General features: G+C 46.3%; 1 long non-coding RNA gene across 1 annotated transcript in view; it reads left to right on the top strand.

Moving 5' to 3' along the window:
- The window catches only part of LOC130250115 (uncharacterized), a 37279-nt gene extending 23913 nt beyond the window's left edge, over positions 1–13366 (top strand). The window contains exons 4-5 of the long non-coding RNA XR_008839914.1: positions 6934–12361; positions 12888–13366. This is a non-coding gene — a long non-coding RNA (uncharacterized LOC130250115). The remainder of the gene's footprint in view (positions 1–6933; positions 12362–12887) is intronic.
- The last annotated feature ends 1184 nt before the right edge of the window (positions 13367–14550 follow it).

Here is a 14550-nt window from a genome sequence, read left to right as displayed (position 1 = left end):
GCCAAGTCCATGTTCAGCATGGCAAGTGTCAGCAGTGGAGCCAAAGGATTTGCCAGGGTGTGTTGCATTCTGTTTGCAATGCCTGCAAGGAGGTGGAAAAGGTCATTTTGTCTGGGCAGGGGAGGAGGAAAGAGACAAGGAGTGTGATGCCATGTGGATTTGTTTCATTCCCTTGAGGAAAACAAACCATCTCTGCAACAACTTGATGATCTTGGAGATCTTTTTCAACCTTAGTGATTCTGTGATTCTGTGATTCTGTGACAGGAGAGCAGCAGGAAAATAAAAACTGAAATAAAGAAGAGATAAAAGCTGAGATAAAGAAAGAGATAAAAACTAGCTCGCTCCTTAGCAACCTTTTCCTGCATCTCTCCTCGCTTGGTCTCTTTACTACCAACAGTAGGGAATAAAAAGGCAGGAAAAAAAAGCGCCACGAGATGAGTTTTGAACGGATGCCAGGGTTGATTTAATTAGATGTATTGAATTCGTTAACTTCTGAACGACGTGGCTGTCATGCAGCACAAGTGACGAGCCGCGAGCGGCGACGGCGGCGCGGCACCGACCTGCCAAAAGGCTCAGCAAAGCAGAAGGATTGACCTACTTCCCTGGCTCATGGGGAGCACAGGCGAGCCCTCCACTGCTGCTGCCCTGCTCCCTGGAGGGCTGTGCCTCCCTCTGTGCAGGGCAGAGCTCACTGGGCTGGGGCGGCTGGGCAGCCCAGCATCGCCCGCCATCTCCAGCATGAGCCCGGGGCTGGGTAAGTGTCCCTGTGCCCTTGGGAGGCAGCTCGCTTAGAGCAAGGGCTCCTGCTTTGTGTGCTGGCTTCTGTCTTCTGCCTGACACTGATTTTCTGCTGCTCCCGCCTGGTGCACCCTTAAAAAAATACCAGTGTTCTCTGATAATGTGCTTAAATGCTGTAGCAGCTGATAAGGGTGATAAAATCACCCATGCACACTGCCATGGCAACCTACTGAAATTGCTCCTTGGTCTTGATGTGTCTGCTCTTTGGTGTGAGTGCAGATGTGTGGGTTTGGTTGAGACTTGGCCTGGGAATCACCTGAACCTGGAGGATTTGTTTTCTGTTATGAGCTCTGACATGGATGTGGAGCCACTGAACAGCTCCTTGTCTTGCTGGCCCCCCCTCAGCATGGAGCAGAGCATGCTTCCCCTTGTGCCTTGCTGTGCAAATTGCATCTCCAAAGATTTGTCAGTACCAGGAAAGAGGCTTCCAGAAGAGAAGTTTGTTTCCAAATGAATTTCATTATGGCTATCAAGAGGAACTGCTGGATTTCTGCTCCCAGGTGTGCCATCGTGCAATGCATGTGTAGATCCAGAGTCCTCTCTGAAGTGACCACAGGATCCCTTTGAGATCAGTCTGGTGCCTCCTGGACGGGTCACATTCCAGCCAGAGAAGTCCCAATGACTGAGTGGCATTCTGATGTTCTGCCCCTGGTACCAGCCATGAGCCAGACTCCATGCTTTTGTTTGACAGTCTTGTCCATCTCTCATTAGATGCAAAATTATGTCCTGTCAAGTCCTGTCTGTTAAGTGGTGAGGAGAGAATGTGGATTTCCTAAGCTTCCAGCATAGAAGTGGTGCTGTTGTGAGGGAATGTTTGCCAAGACCTTTGGAACTGGAAGACATCAACAGAGATGTTTGTGAAGTGCACAAGTGTAGAAGTGCTGCATGAAACCATGGTCTGGGTTGTGCTGAATATCGCTCTGTGACCTAATGAGATGCTGACGTGTAAGGGAAGCTTAAGCACACTGTCAGCCTCCTCTGATTATTGTCAGTATTAAGCCCAGATTGCTGACATCAGGCCAGGTTGTCACCCAGTATGGTGGGGAACTTGCTATTTCATGGTGGGGAAATGAGACAAAGCAGCATTGGGGAACTTGTCTCAGGTCACACAGAGAAGACAACTGGGATGTTGTTTCCCACTACCCAAGCTCTGGCCTTTCCCTCTTCTTGCCTCAAGTGTGGTTTCTTCTCCTGGCCCTACAGCATCACTCAGCTGGAGGAGAGAAGGGTTGCTTGAATGGGAAGATGAAAGAAGAAACATTATTTCATTGAGCAGTGTCAAGAAATTATATGGGAAGAAGAAAAAGAGGACAAATGGAAGGAATCCAGCTGTCTTCTTCTGCAGAGGAGAAATCTCTTTGTAGCATTGAGGCTGCTTTCAGGGTTCATGATTCAGCTTTCAGGTCTGTTGTTGATAGTTAGGATGTTTTCATTTTGACTTCATCTGTTGACAAGGCAGTAAGAGCTGTTGTGAGGACGTGTATCTCTCCATCACATATGACTAATTGTATTGGGACAGCCGTGAGCACAATAACACTTCTGTTTTCCTCCAGAACAGCTCCATTACAGACTGCCTGGTAGCTGAGCCCCAGCAAGTGTTTTTGCAGTTTTGCTGATTGTGCAGCCCAGATAACCTGTGAGAGAGCAAACATGGAAAGTGTTGAATATTCAGCTCAAAAATCAGAAAACAGACTTGTTTCGCTGCTTGTCTGAACTGAGCTTTTAACTGCATGTTGTCAGTGCTTTTCAGGAAACCCATCTCGTCTGGGAGCAAAGTGCTCCCATTTAGGGAGCCATCAGGAGTTCTGCAAAGGCCAGGGCTCATGGCTAGGCACTGTTGTCTTTGCAGCTTAGTTTTGTGTTTTACTTTTCCCATCTCCTTGGAGAGCAAAACTCAATCTGTGCAAAACAGATGCATTTTTAAACAAGATTTGTCTTAGTCTTACACTCAAAAAACCATGTCCAAAAAAGCCAGTGCAGAGCAGAAGACTTTCTCCAGATGTTTGCTGCTGTTGATTCTATTTCTGCAGCAACCCAGGAGTTTTGGTGGAATATAAGAACTGAATTTAAACTTCTTGGCATTAAACTGGTCGCCCCCTGCTCCTCAGGGTAGCAGCTGTATTTATGCATGAAAGCCACATTCTCATTCCTCAAGAAGTGTGTCGGCACAGATGAGCCTCTGACCTCAATATATCAGCTCAGTGGTCAACAGCCTCATGCAGAAAGAGCTTTGGTGAGCAACTCTTCCACTTGGTGACTTTAATCTATGTAGGGATTACAAGAGAAAGTTCTCTACAAGAGGCTGTGCAGGTTTAAAGCTGCCCTTGCCTTTGATGAAATCATTGCTTGCTCCTCGAGGAGATTTGTGGTATCTGGAATCTGCATTGATAGTGTGCAGGTGGGCAGTCTGTCCAACATGGGGAGGTAGCAGAGGTTTTTGTGACTCTTCCTCCGTCCCTTTTCCCTAAGAGGGAAGCCAGTTTTCCTGCCTGCAGCAGGATTGATTTAGGAGTGCAGGACTACTTCTGTCATGATGCCATCACAAGGCCATAGTTTCTGTCTGGGGTTAGAGGAAATAGACAGTAGGGCAAGAATGATGCACCAGGGGTTAGTCAGTCAGTGCAGACCTTCTGAGGGCATTTACTTCTCATAACAAATTCACCACAGGTCCATTTCAGTCTACTTCTTCTCTCCTTGCTGTATTGGCTTTGTTGTTACATGTTGGAGGACAGGAGTTACCTAAGGAGCTCTGGGAGACTGAATAGAGGAGCTGAGCTTGGGATGTGAATTTGGCAGCGCAGACACCATGGACTGTTCTCCTGAAAGTGTGAGAAATCCCTGGACACTGGCAGAGTGCATGGCATTGTGGCTGTGATCTGCCCTGGATGAGTGCTCTGCAGATGCCCCTTGCAGGGGCTAATGCACGTGTCTGCAGCTCTTAAAAATAAAAATGTTACTCAATGTCCCCGTCAGCCTTGAGCGTGGTTCCCATCACTGCTGCTGGGTGCCCTGCGGTGGGAAGAGCAGTGCTGGCTGCCAGTTCAGGTCTAAAAATGATGTCTGTGCAAAGTCCATCCTTGTCTGGACTCCAAGGGGCTGCTGAGCACAAGGCCTTCACACAGTTTCCTTAACAGGCTCCTTTTCACTTTTTCCAGGGACTTGCACTGTGCTTCATTTCAGAGTGATCCAGTGAATTAACATATTGTTGCTGCTGCCTGGGTAATTGCATGCCCGGGGTCTGCTCTCTCCAGCACAGTCTTCCTGGCTTCCCAGACAGAAAGCATCCTTCTCCTTTGGCAAACAGGGTTGCAAAGTATTGCTCTGAGGCCTAGCTCAAAGATTGGAGGAATGGGAGGGTGAAAGGAGGAGGGGGAGGCTGTTTCTGAAGATATATCTGTCTTCAAGAGCTTACCTATCAACAAGGAGCTGGAGATGGGGGTTTTCAGTCTTTATTTCTGTACAAAGGTGCTAATTTTGACTGAAGCTGTGGTTTTCTTGCTGATTTATGCAGACATTGGTATGGGTGCACTTACAAAAATACAGTTTAGCACAAGTCACCATGAGGACTCAGAACTGCTTGAAATGAGCTGTCCTGGGTCACACAGGAATTTCAGCAGAAGTTGAAACTGAGTGGTCTGATACCCTCTTTCTACTGAAAATAAAACTCTTTGAATAGGTAGGTGTAAAAATGCTTGCTGGTCTCACTTCCAAGTACAAAAAACCTCACATGTGGATAAACCCTTTGAGTCTGTAAGTTCCTGTGAGACAAGACCACATCTCAGAACACACTGGTGAACATATTATCAAAGCTGGACAGGTTTTTTAACATGGATGCAAGTTTGCATTTTTAAAAGATGATATTTGGTCAGGACTGACTTCTGGTGGGGAGCTGGTATCCCTTAGGCAATGTTCTCCAAAAAGAAGTGTGGTTATGTGCCACACGAGGAGTGCATAAAGCTTGGTTATCAAGCAGATGCATGAAGAGCACAGGGAGCATCCAGACTCAGGGATAGTGGGGAGGAAGTTGATTTATTTCTCTTCCACTGACTTTCTTGGTGACCTGGGGTGAGAAAATGAACCTCTCCTTTTCCACCTCCCTCCTCTTTTGCTCACCCAGCACACAAGACAGTCATCTTGTAGTTTGTATGGATCCTTCTAGAAAGCTGGAACTTGGTAGTGCTATCTGTAAAGTCCCTTTTCATCTTAGTTGTTGAACATTTTCTGTCCCTTAGTAAGATTAGCTCTGTTGGCTGAAAGGAAGACATTTTTCCATCACTGTTTATGACACAAGGGATGGAGAGGATGGTATGGCCATGTTGACAGTGTAGTTGGGTCATCCTGCACCAGAGCTGTGCAGTTTGTGGGGCAGAGGGAAGGCTTCTTGAGGCATCTCCATCCTGTGGAATAGAGGCTGCCACCTTGGGCAGTGTATGGAGAGCCTTTTGTGACTGGCCTAGCCATGGGGCTTGGGGAATCCTTCTTGTTCTGCAGATGGGACATGGACAAGGGTTCCTTGGCCACTGATGCCCCAGCTGAGATGAACAGTGCATATGGGCTGCTAGGACTCTGTCATGTCCTGAGAGGAACATAAGGCACAGCGCCCAGGGGTGCCTTCTGGGCCTTCATGGTCTTGGGAAGTGGTTGTTTCTCTAACTCTTTCACTTGGGGGAGTGCTGAATGGTTCCCACCCTTTCCTCTGAAGCTTTTGCTCTGGTGTCAGAAGTAGGATAATACAGGCTGAAAGGGACCTTGGGTGGGTCAGCTGTGGGATCAGACCAGGCTGTTCATGACTTTGTTGGGTCAAGTCCTGCTTTAGATGAGCTCGGCACCCTGCAGGTGCTGGGCTGCTGCTGCATCCCTCAAAGCCATCTCTTGCCCCAGCTGAATAACCCCCGCTCCCACAGCCTCTTCTCTTCGGGCAAGTCCACCTGTGCTCCTCCACTGCACTTGCTCTAGTTTGTCCGTGTTTCCTGTACCAAAACAAGATGCAGTGTCTAGATGGGGTCTCATGAGTGCTGAGATCTGCTGTTTCTGCTCCTGCAGCCCATGCTGTTGGTCTTTGCTGCAGTTTCTTTTCTAAGGTCCAGTTGGCCTGTGGTCCCAACTGTCCCAGCTCCTGAGGAGTGGCAGAGCTGCTGGGACAAGGGGCTGTGCCTAGGTGATTGCCTAATTAGGATCCCCATAACTGTACTTGGAAAGCCTGAGTGTTTCTCAGCAGCCAGGAGGGAAGATGAGCACACAGGAGCCCTGGGGTGGCAAAGACTCCTTCTCCCTGCTAATGGGTGGGCTCCCATACGGAGAGACACAGAGCCCAGCCAGATGAGGCAATGACCTGAGTTCTGCAGAAAAAAGCAAAGAGGTGTAGTGTTATAACTACCAGTGTCTCACTTACTCATCTGGAAAGCAAGATGTTACTGGCTGCCGTGCTTCCCGTGGGGCTGTGACTGTTGATGGCCATGGACAGCTGAGGTCCTGCAGTAGCAGGGCACAGGGCTGTGGGGCACACCTCACTGTGCTCACTGCTGGGCTTCAGCCACCACCCCTGGGAGCCATGTGCAGAGGAACAGCTTGTATCCATGTCTGTATACCATACTCAGACAAAATGCTGCAATTCCATGCTGTGCTGCCAATTTGGTGTGTGAGTTTCAAAGCAGCAACCTATATTCTTGACGATCCTAGAACCTTGGGAAAAGATCAATTTTTTATATTGTACTACTTTAATAAATGTCTTTTTTTAGTCTAGGAAAGTAGCAATAAAAGACAAAAAGGAGAAAGAAAAGACAGAAAGACCTGTACAATCATTTAAAGGTTTTCTGCTTTTCCATTCATGTTCTTTCCAGGAAATGAAACTGGCTATATATGGTATAGGATTGAAACCACATATCACAAGCCACTGTCAAATTCATGAAGTGACCACATTGAAAAAGTAGTGAAAAATGGGTTCTTACTGGGGCCTTCCTAGCCTGTAGGAATCCTGGCTGCGGCTTGTGATTGTAGTAGGGTGAAGATTTGCATTTGCAAGTTGGCGGTTTTCCTTTTTGCTCTTCCACTTCCTACAGACTAATTTGGTACAGTGTTAATTGTGAATCTGGAATGCAAATCAACTCACCTGCTTGTTTTTTGTTTCATTTTCAGATTTTCTAACTATGGAAGCTCTCCTGAGGAGCTGCATTATGCTCTGCTGCCCCTGGGATGGGATGCAGAGCAAGGAGTGAAGAAGAGCTGCCATGTGCCAATGCAAGTTGCTTTTGTGAGGAGAGGGGCTTTCTGGCATGTCATATGGTGCTGAAAGACATTTTTACTCTTGGCAACAAAAATCCTTATCCTTTTTTTTTTTTTTTTTTTCCTATCCAGGACAGATGCTATTTCCTGTTAGAGATGATTTATATGCAAATCAAGGTGATACAACAAGAAAAAAAGTCCTGAAAGCAATCACACTTGATAAACTCAGCCCACTGGGGAATTCCTGCTTAGCATTTATCTTTTCTTTTTTTCAGTTCTGTACAAGATTCTTCTTTGCCTGTGCTTTCTTACGGTCTTTAATGTTTGTCCTGCAGACCTCTTGCTTATGAACTACAGTGCTTGCATTTTGCAGAGCTCATGTCAGTATTCATAAACAAAAGGCAACAAATGCTGGAAATTTGGGTTAACAGTCCCTGTGTTTCATCTTCATCATGCATTGAGTTGGTGCTTTCTGAAGTTTAAGCCAGACGTGAGCCTCACACTGCAGACTGCCATGTGCCTGTAGTGATGATCTACCTGGAAAGGTGATCCCAGAAACCTCAGGCATGAAAAAAGAGAGATAAAAAGCAAAAAGAAGCCAGCAAAAAGTTGACCTAGTAACTTAAACAGGAGCAGGATTTGACCTGAGGCACCTCAAGATACAGTGTGGGCAGCACTTCACTAATGCAGTAACACGAGTTGATCACCTCATTGCTCCAGCAAAGCAAACTCACACAGAATCACAGCCTGGTTTGGGTGAGAAGTGATCAAACGTCACCTAGTTGAACTCCCTTGCCATGGGCAGGGACACCTCCTATCAGGCCAGGTTGTGCAGGGCCCCTCCCAACCTGGCCTTGAACATTTCCAGGGGTTGGGCATCCACAGCTTCCCTGGGCATCTGCTCAGCCTGTGCCCTGTAGGTGTCCCTGTAAATGGATGGGGCTGATCAAAGCCTTGCTCTCACCAGGCTGCCACCCTGCTGATGGTACAACAGGCTGCAAGGGTGAAAAAAAGACTCAGCAACAGAAAAGGACGTGTCAGAGAGCTGCAGAATGGCACTGCCAAATAACATTCTCGTGTGTGTCCAGAGATAGCTGCTGCAGCCCAGGCCTTGTTGAATCATGCTGTGGTTGTTCTGGCCTTTGTGTGGGTAACAGTGATAATCACTGTGTGTGGTGTTGGGTTTTATTATTTGCTTTTTTCCCTTAAGTGTAAAATTAACAGTCAAATTGGCATTGGTGAGGCAGCAAGCCTGGTGCAGCTTTTATCTATCCTGAGCCTCGGAACAAAGGAGGGCAGGAAAATGGCTTGAGCAGTTTGGCGGCCGTGCACGTAACGGTCCCGGAGTTCAAAGCAAAAGGCAAACAGTCAGATACCCAAACCCGCCTGGGCTTTGCCTGATAAGTCACATTTCAAAGTAAAAGGCAATCCTGTAAGGGCTCTGCTGAGTGCCTAAAGCCTCCCTCCAGTGCTGAGTCGTCTTTAAAAGGGGATTTCATAAGGAATAATATGAACAGAAATGGCTCTTTTGTGGTTTTACACATTCCAGGCATGCCAGGACTGTTCCTGTCAAGGATGGGCAGTCTCTGGGGTTTTGGGTTCTTTTTTTTTTTTCCCAAATATTTGCCACAAACTAGCAGCTGAAATGGTGAAAAATAAATGAGAGTTGCAAAATCATTACAGTAGCAGTAATGGAAACTGTGAGGCTTATACTTAAACTGGCTGTGGGGTTTCACTCCATCTTCTGCACTGTTGCACTGTCAGGATTGCTACTTTTACCTGCTATGACCACTTCAGGATGGATGATTTGAAAGCAGGTCTTTAACTGATGGTTACCCAGGGCCTCAAAAAACAGTGCTTTTGGTTTTTTCAGAAGCAATATCTCAGCTGAGCCACTGTTAAGTCTGAATTCCTTCAGTGTCAGTGCAGTTATGTGGCCATACAGCATCTTTACCTGATGATTTCTGCAGGTCTTTGGGTACAGAAATGGGGCCCAGCTGCTCCTGCTTCAGGTGCACTTTTGTTTCACACAGGTTGTGCCAGTTGGATTGCACCTGTACCCGTTAACACAGAGTTTTAATTGATGTAAGAGTTCCAATGCACAAAGTTGTGGTGCCTGAAATCTGAAAGAAGAGCACCTTCACTCTGCCTTAGAACAGTCTGAAATTTCATATGCAGTAAAACACCAGATGTTTTGTGTAGAGCTGCCCTGTTACATGAGTGTCTAACTCATTGCCTACATGTCCTGTTCTTCTCCACATGGATGCTGCTCCTGTTGCCACAGTCCTGTGTCTGGTGTACTAGCAGGACCCCATGGACAGCTGGGAAAGCCATGGCCAGAGGTGTTACTGCTGTCAGCTCACAAAAAGTATGGCTGTAAAAATGTGCAATTAAGTGTGGGCTCAGCTCCCCTGAGGCACCCTGCACAAACATTCAGTACCTTTATTAGCAGCACACACTGACCACAGCCAGCACCCTGATGAGCTGGGGCTGCACCTTCAGCTGTTCTCAGGTGAGACTAATCCCTCTGTGGGGGGAGCAGAAAATGGAGCCAGGCTCATCCCAGCAGAGTCTGAACCATAGATATCCATCCTGACAATTTGTTTTCAGCCCAGGTTTGGCCTGAGCACAAATGCAGACAGAGGGTGAGGGAGCATCTCTTTGAAAGTGGCAGCAAAAGAGGCACTGTTGGAATGAACTCTCCTGGTTTTATTAAATGTGTATATGGTTACTTAGTGGTGAACAGGAACTGGAGTGGATTTAGGAGATGGTTTCTGAGGCCCCCTCCCATCCTCCAACACAGGCTGATATTACAGGGAAGTCTCAATGCTGTTGTGGGGCTGTGGGTGGAGGAACTTAATCACCAGGGTTGTCATCAAATGCTGCACTTACAAGATACAAGGAAGAAGTATTAATTCTGTGCTCAACAAAAATATTTTTCATCTTAAAGAAGTCTGGTCTTGTAGCCTTCTGGAGTGCTGCCATTTTAATTTTTTTTTCCTTAAAAAAGGGGGAAAATTCTTTTCTTTCACCATTGGTGCTACCAACCACAGAAATTTGGAAACAAAAAGTCAGAAAGGGTGTTCAGCAGTGAGCTGTCTTTTTATTAGGCTGATCTTCCAGGAGTTGGTTTTGAAGTAGATTTTGTTCTGTCCTCTCAAGGTCTCTGCTGTGGAAATACTTATTGCTGTGAAACTGTAGCAAGCTTTATGAGTGGCAGGAAAAACTACTTTAGTAACCAAACAAATGTGCTTTCCTTACAAGTCACACAGGTGTACATTTAGAATTTTTTTTTTGTTTTGTTTTGTACCAAAATAATTTTTCAACTGGTTTATCTGGAGTGGGAAAATGAGTGGACCTTGACTTGCATTTTAATATAGATTTCATCCATTTAATCACAACAGAAGGGTACCTAGAGATTCTCTGTTTTCCTTCTTTTTCTGTGTATTTGCTTAGTGTTTTGTTCTTCAGAATCTCTGTTTTCCCTCTTTTTGATGGTTTGAGATTTTTGACAGAGAGGGCAAAAATGCTTAAAAGTTCTAATGTCCTTGGGAAGGCTACAAAAGTTATGCAGAGGTGAAGAGATGCAGGCAACCCATAGAAGAGCCAATTTTTGACAGCATGGGAAGTGGTTAGCACCTCATTGGACATCCTCACATCAAAGCTGGACAGTGGGCAGCTTGAGATACTCTGCTTGAACCACAAATTGCTGGGCTTTGGGCAGAAATCACTATGAAATTCTGTGGTCTTTATTAGGCAGGCGGACAGACAAAATAATTCTGCTGGTTTCTCTCAACTCTTAGAATTTATGAATCACATAGTCAGGGTGTTCTTGGGGGGGGTTGAGTTTCCATGAAAAGTTTGCCTTGGTAGCATGCAGACAACAAAACCCATCTGTTCTCTTGTCTTTTCATCATGCTGTGTTGCTTTTGAATTGTTCCAGAGGGAGGATGAAATTGGGCTTGTTATTTAAATTTCAGTATGGGTGGCCAAAGCAACTCTACCTTGGTTATTACGGGCCTCCTGTGACCACAGGAATGGATGGTGCTTTATGCCAGCCCTGATTTACCAAACCTGAGGACCGACTCATCACTGCAGCGTTGCCCGTGGGAATTGTGTGCCATGGATCCTGCAGCAAGGCAGTGTCTGGGAATATCTCCTACACTCTGTAGTAGTAAGGATGTGATCAGCCCTTGCAGGCTGGTGTCTGTGGAAAAAGAACCAACTCCACACTCATTTATGGCAGTTGAAGAGTTGGGAGCAAAGCATTCAGGTTCTGTCTGAAGTGTGTGTGTGAGCCCATCTGGGGAGTAGTGTCAGGGAGAGAGTCCATGGGATCCTCCAGCTCGTGGTGGAGCTGAGACAGAAAGGAACCCTGCAACTCTGGGGAGCAAGTAGGAGCAGGGATGTGGTCAGGACTTTGTCCTTTTAAAGGGGGACTGCCTGGTGTCTGTACTTGAAAAAAGGAGGGGAAGTGCCAGGAAGAATTCATGGAAAGCCACAGATAACTTGGGTTTGTTTTGACTCCAGGTTTGAAGAGTGCAATGTATTTGGTTAGTTGGGATGAAGACTGGCAAGGGGGTGACTTGATTGCCACATCTAGAGGAAGAAAGTTTTGGTCAGCAGGTTTGGGCTAAGGAGGAACCCTTAAAATTTCTGTGTCCTTTTCCAGATTTTAGAGGAAATGTCTCTCTAGCATTGCAGGTTTAATCTAAAATACTGGTTTTACTATGTACAGGTCTTGGGTGAAAGGGGTTGATATGCAGTGTAGTGAAGACAGGATGAATTATTTGGGTCTTTCTGCCTTTATGCTCAGAACTCTGGTACTCCCAGCACCTTCTTCCCTCAAAGAAGGAAAGCAGCTTCTACCCCTCCCTGGGGTAGGGAAGTTCTGCCACAACACTGGGCATAGTGTAAACTGTCAGGACAAAACACTTGCCATCTCATCTTAAGACAGGTGTCTAAGGTATCTGGCTTTCCCTATGGTAATGGCTGTTGTCTCCAGCACCTATGTGGGAGACCAGAAATCTGGCAGAGATGTGGACTCCTGTGCTTTGGATGTCTGGAGCTGCACGAGGTGAACACCTCTCTCACTCCTGTGTGCTTGATGAGGAGTTAGTGGAACACAGAACCTAACAAAGAACTGACATCACCTGAGATGAAAATAATATGCAAACTTTAATGAGCTCTCTGCAGCTGAGCAGCCTCTGGAGGTCCTGTACCAAACCTGACCCACTTGCTGAACCCCAGCAGTGCAGCACTGAGCACTCCTCTGCCTGCCTGCAGAACAATGAAAGGACAGCAGTATGGAAAGCGACAAGTACAGGGGCAGCAATCAGTGGTAAGTCTTTAATAAGAAAGAGCTGGGGTATTTTGTTCGTTATTAAAAGCAAACCCTTCTTCTGCAGCATTTCTCTTTGTGAGGTGCTCAGAAAGGAGGGAGGTGTTTGCAGAGGTTTGTTTTCACCCTGATGGAATGTTTTCCAGTTCTTTCCCTGCACCCTGGCTCATCCCATCCCAGCAATGCCATGTTGGGAAGCAGCTGTGAGTGCATCCTCAGGGCTGAGTTCTAGCATGGTAACTGTCCTGGGGCTGGCTGCTCTGCAGGGATGGAGGGAGGCTCTTGCCAGCATGACTCTTTTGCCAACTGTTCATTTGCTGTCAGGATGGCCTCCCAAGATGGCTCACCATGAGGCCAGCCCCCATCTCTGAGCTCCCCAGAGATGTTACTTTGCCATGTCTTCAGATTAGGGCATCTGAGTGGATAAACAGCAATGGGTAAAAACCAAATCCCAAACTTCTGGGCTTTGAGAGGATGATAGGAGTGGACTCCTTGTAACGAGCTATAACCCATATCCCCTTTCCAGGTAGATGTTGCTGAGAAGATGATTCCCATGTGCTCCTCAGAAGGGCTGCTGAGCTGCTAGACAAGCACCAAGATTTCCCTTCCTGTGTGCATGTGTCCTGCTGGCTGCAGCCCTTGCTGGACCCTGGAGGATGTGAGGCTCTGGCACTCCCTGGGCAGTGATGCTCCAGGGCCTTTGAATGGCTGTCCAGAATAGGGAGGGAAAACTACCTCCTCCCAGACACAAATCACATTGATTTGCTGGTGTTTTTTATTACTTTTTCTTTTGGCTGTCTGAATAACTGAAGTGCAAACCTCTTTCACCTATTTGACATTAATTCACTAATGGATGGCAGAAGGTTTCATGTTTGGTTTTTAACTGAAAGAGTGATGATGCAATTATAAACCTCACATCCATTATGTATCTTGGAACCATGTGAAAAGTGTGAGTTTTTACAGAAAACATGAGAGTGGTGGGAGTTGTGGAATAAACTTTTTAATGCCTGAATTTTAATCTAAGTTTTGAATGAATGAGATGTGTTTCCTGGGACTGAGAAAGCTGTGATTTTCCCCCTTTTCTTCCTTCAGTGTTGGAGTTTTTTTTGTTGTTCGTTTTGGTTTTGGGGTTTTTGAGTTGTTGGTTTTGTTTAGTTGTTGGTTTGTTTTGTTTTTTGTTTTTTTTTTTTTTGTAATCAAAATATTTACTTACTCCACAAGTTAAATGGTTTCTCATAAATAAGTTAGTCTCAAAAGAAAAGTGAGGATGAGGAGAGGCCAAACATTGGGGTTTAACTATCTCCTGTTTTTTCCTTTTAAGCTTCAGCAAAATGGCAATTGTTTCATTTTGACCCACTTTCAAATCACATTAGCAAATGAATACAGAATGGGAAGGATAATTGTGTGAACTTCAAAAATGCAGCAGGACAGAAGAGAACAGCAGCACTCCTGCTCTGACCACCTGCCCAGACTGGGGCATTTCAGTATGTCCTACAACATTTTTTGGTCACCAATAACAAATTTCCAGTGATTGGAAGGGGATAAGGATAAAGCCCTCCTTTCCCCATTTTCCTGGCTCCCTTTCAGGTGTCAGCAGCATGCATCTCAGTCACTGCAGCTGCTCGAGCACTTTGTTCTTGTGTACAGCCCATCAGTGCAGAAAGTGCAAGAGGGTGCTTGCTCTTGTCCCTGAGCTCTGGAGCCTGCCATTAGAGCCAAGGCTCACCCAGGGGGAGGGTACATCACCTTCAGTTAGCAGCAGGGAGCTCAGCTGCAATATTCCCAAGGCCCACTGAGCTCACCCACATCTCTCCTGGTTGTGGGAGGATGGACCTTTGGCTACGATTTATCAGAGATTTTACTGCTCTTCTCCACAACAGGCCTGCCTTTGCAGGGAAGGCATGCCAGCAGCTTCCTCTGGGTTTGGAAAAGTCAACTCCACAGTTAACTCTCTTCCTGGAGAAACACATTGGATTTACCATAGGAAATTCATGCTTCTGCATTGACCTTGGTGGATCTAGGCTGCATGGGTTGTGTTCGGCTCAGAAGAGCTTAGTGGCATTTCTTAATCACTATCAAAACAGTTCAGTGTCTGATAACTTCAAAATTCCCAGCTTTGGCCTTACAGCAGAAGCAGCAGTGTTTTTTCTTCCATTAGTCCCTGTTTTTTTTCTGGCAGTTGTCAGGTG

Source organism: Oenanthe melanoleuca, chromosome 2 (genome assembly GCF_029582105.1).
Source record: "Oenanthe melanoleuca isolate GR-GAL-2019-014 chromosome 2, OMel1.0, whole genome shotgun sequence".
Lineage (NCBI taxonomy): Eukaryota > Metazoa > Chordata > Aves > Passeriformes > Muscicapidae > Oenanthe > Oenanthe melanoleuca.
This window is presented reverse-complemented; position numbering and strand designations above follow the sequence as displayed.